A 4198-nucleotide genomic window follows, 5' to 3' on the forward strand; every position below is an offset into this window, starting at 1 on the left:
CCCTTCTCCCTCTCTCCCCTTCCTCCGCTCTACACAGAAAGAGAGAGACAGTGAGAGAGAGAGAGAGAGAGAGAGAGACAGAGAGATTGGGACAGAGTGTGACTGAGTTGCTTTGGGATGTTTTACTACATGAAAGACCCGATATATCGATGTTGAGAAGTGAATATTGAAGAGACGGAGGCAGGAGTCTGGGGGATGAGACACAATCTGAGCGTTTCACTGACCCCTCCTCATTCTTCAAACACACAGCACTAACTGGGGAATGACCCACAGCCCAGGGCAGGTGGTTCCATAGCTCAGGGGTTAGAGCACTGGTCTAGTAATCCAGAGGTCGTGGGTTCAAATCTCACTGGGGCCTACTCAAAATTAGCTCAGTATTTAAATTAGCAAGGGCTTTAATTGTAAATATGGGTCAAATGCTTTATTTAGATGGAGAGTGATAGAGTTAATTCAGAGATGAGGGCCTTGCCGTTCACGAAAGATAACTTTGATGGTGTGAGATGTGAATAGACTGGCCAGTGATCCTTAAAGGGTTGATGTTGGATTGACAATGGCAAACATTTAAAGATCACATGGATGAACTCCAACAATTACACATCCCTGTCTGGAGTAAAAATATAATGGGGAATGTGGCTCACAAGGGAAATGAAGGATAGTGTTAAATCCAAGGAAGAGGCATATAAATTGGCCAGAAAAAGCAGCAAACCTGAGGACTGGGAGAATTTTGTAATACAGCAGAGGAGGACAAAGGATTTAACCAGGAGGGGGAAAATAGAGTTTGAGAGGAAGCTTGCAGGCAACATAAAAACTGACTGCAAAAGCTTCTAAAGAGATTAGTGACGACAAACATAGATCCCTTGCAGTCAGATTCAGGTGAATTTATAATGGGGAACAAATAAATGGCGGACCAGTTAAACAAATACTTTGGTTCTGTCTTCACGAAGGAAGACACAAATAAGTTTCCGGAAGTACTGGGGTGGGGGGGGAACTGAAGGATATCCGTATTAGGTGGGAACTTGTGTTCGGGAAATTGATGGGATTGAAGGCTGATAAATCCCCAGGGCCTGATAGTTTGCATCCTAGAGTACTTAAGGAAGTGGCCCTCAAAATAGTGGATGCATTGGTGATCATTTTCCAACAGTCTATCGACTCTGGATCAGTTCCTATGGACTGGAGGGTAACTAATGTTATGCCGCTGTTTAAAAAAGGAGGGAGAGAGAAAGCGGGTATTTATAGACCAGTTAGCCTGACATCGGTAGTGGGGAAAATGATGGAATCAATTATTAAACATGAAAAAGCAACACATTTGGAAAGCAGTGACAGGATCGATCCAAGTCAGCATGGATTTATGAAAGGGAAATCATGCCAGACAAATCTTCTCGAATTTTTTGAGGATGTAACTCGCAGAGTGGACAAGGGAGAACCAGTGGATGTGGTGTATTTGGACTTTCAAAAGGCTTTTGACAAGGTCCCACACAAGAGATTGTGTGCAAAATTAAAGCACATGGTATTGGGGGTAATGTATTGACGTGGATAGAGAACTGGTTGGCAGACAGGAAGCAAAGAATCGGGATAAACAGGTCGTTTTCAGAATGGCAGGCAGTGACTAGTGGGGTGCCGCAGGGCTCAGTGTTGGGACCCCAGCTATTTACAATATACATTAATGATTTGGATGAGGGAATTGAGTGTAATATCTCCAACTGGGTGGCAGTGTGAGCTGTGGGGAGGACACTAAGAGGCTGCAGAGTGACTTGGACAGGTTAGGTGAGTGGGCAAATGCATGGCAGATGCAGTATAATGTGGATAAATGTGAGGTTATCCACTTTGGTGGCAAAAACATGAAGGCGAATATTATCTGAATGGCGGCAGATTAGGAAAAGGGGAGGTGCAACAAGACCTGGGTGTCATGGTACATCAGTCATTGAAAGTTGGCATGCAGGTACAGCACTTTTCTCTGCCACCCCCATCACTGTTATGTTCAGAATAAATCCACGGGACCGTATCGTAAGCTGAAACTATTGTGACCTTGGTCTCTTTATTGAGACCCCAGAGTGGGGAAGCAGCATGGTGGATCACCTTATGTACCTGCTTGTCCCAGGGTGCACAAGTGACCCTTAGGCCTCCCACAGGTGTGCCCCCTAGTGGCAAGTCTGACATATTGGTGAGGTTTAGGTGCATACATAACATCACTCCCCCCCGCCCACCCCTCCAAAGGCTTATGTACCAGTTATTTGCAAGTTGAGGCGATATGACGCCCTGTGTCCCCGGGTCGATCACCTGATTTGAATTCCTGGCCTGGGTGAGTTGGTCGGAACGTTGCTGCCCGGCCGAGTGCCTGGTGTGATGGGACAGACGTGGCCAGGTCCTTTCACAATGGTGGCCTGCTTATCGATAGTTTGCAGTCTGGTCTGGTCCAAACGCTTTCTGCGTTTGCTCAGTACATGGCTTCACAACCAAACACTCCATTTTCATCACACACACACACACACTCCATTCCCCTCTTTGTCTCACACAGTGCTCTCGGCCCCATCTGGGGGCCCTGAATATTGTCCACGTCACTTATTCTGATGTGGTGTGGAGGGGGGCCGTACGATCGTGGTGCATTCTCTGCTGATAGCAGACGGAAGGCTCGGTCCTGAGCGACTCTGTCCGGTGACTGCGTAGCAACCCGGGACAGCCGGGGTCTGTAGGGAGTCTACCGCGACACGTGTGGTGCTCGGCTTGGTGATCTGGGCTGCCCGCTGCGGACTATTGTCGCTGACCCTAAGGCCTGGAGAGCCCAGGATGGGCCGATACGGCCCTGAGACTTTCAGTGGTAGCGGGAGGCCGTGTGGTCCCCCGTGGATCCTGAGCCGTAGTACGGAGGTTCCCGCACCACCGACTGTGTGTAGCCTCCCTGCCTTTCTTTGTAACACGTTGCAGGGTTTGTCCCACAGGGGGGGGGGGGCAATCTGATGGGATGAGCATTACGTCTTTGCGACGGATAAGCTGCAACACTCCCGTCTGGCGGTTCGCCGTGAGCAGGCGGTAATGTTGGACCCTGGCTGGTCCAGGGCCTAAACTGAGGGGGCCCTTATGGTGGACCCATCGCTTTCTCGCACTTCCGTAACAACCAGCAGGTCTGTGGGCTGCGCCGTTTCCACCCCGGGGGGGTGGGCAAGGTTGGTCAACTGAGGGCATCAGCGCCATTCTCAGTGCCTGGCCCGTGGAGGATCATGTTACAGAGCACAGACAGTGTGAGACATATTCCAAACAAAGCCTTGATAATGTGCCTCTGCTCTCCCGAAACTGTGGGATGGGCAGCTTGTCTGACTCGGGCACATATTGGGACCCTCGTTGGTGCTTCTCTTTTGCCCCATGAACGCAGGCTACTGCCTTGGGTAACTTATAGGATACATGTACAACCGGTTGGGGCTCGCCCGCTACTTTGGTTTGGTGTACAACACTCCCGACCTCGTGTGGTAACACATCACTTGCTACGAACACTTATAAGAACATAAGAACATGAGAATTAGGAACAGGAGAAGACCATCTAGCCCCTCGAGCCTGCTCCGCCATTCAACAAGATCATGGCTGATCTGGCCGTGGACTCAGCTCCACTTACCCGCCCGCTCCCCGTAACCCTTAATTCCCTTATTGGTTAAAAATCTATCTATCTGTGACTTGAATACATTCAATGAGCTAGCCTCAACTGCTTCCTTGGGCAGAGAATTCCACAGATTCACAACCCTCTGGGAGAAGAAATTCCTTCTCAACTCGGTTTTAAATTGGCTCCCCCCCGTATTTTGAGGCTGTGCCCCCGAGTTCTAGTCTCCCCGACCAGTGGAAACAACCTCTCTGCCTCTATCTTGTCTATCCCTTTCATTATTTTAAATGTTTCTATAAGATCACCCCTCATCCTTCTGAACTCCCAACGAGTAAAGACCCAGTCTACTCAATCTATCATCATAAGGTAACCCCCTCATCTCCGGAATCAGCCGAGTGAATCGTCTCTGTACCCCCTCAAAGCTAGTAACTCCTTCCTCAGATAAGGTGACCAAAATTGCACACATACTCCAGGTGCAGGCCTCACCAATACCCTGTACAGTCTGCAGCAAGACCTCCCTGCTCCTATACTCAAATCCCAGGCCTGAAGAAGGTAGCAGCATTCTCCAAGCGCTCATCCATCTGGGCTTTAAAAGTATCCCAAAGCCTTCCT

At 49.3% G+C, this 4198-nt stretch overlaps 1 non-coding gene across 1 annotated transcript; it reads left to right on the forward strand.

The window, feature by feature from the left end:
* The first annotated feature begins 285 nt into the window (after nucleotides 1-285).
* Nucleotides 286-358, forward strand: trnat-agu (transfer RNA threonine (anticodon AGU)). The gene has a single exon. It is a non-coding gene; the product is annotated as a tRNA-Thr (tRNA).
* Nucleotides 359-4198: the final 3840 nt, after the last annotated feature.

The sequence above is a fragment of the Pristiophorus japonicus genome, unplaced genomic scaffold (genome assembly GCF_044704955.1).
Source record: "Pristiophorus japonicus isolate sPriJap1 unplaced genomic scaffold, sPriJap1.hap1 HAP1_SCAFFOLD_4102, whole genome shotgun sequence".
Lineage (NCBI taxonomy): Eukaryota > Metazoa > Chordata > Chondrichthyes > Pristiophoridae > Pristiophorus > Pristiophorus japonicus.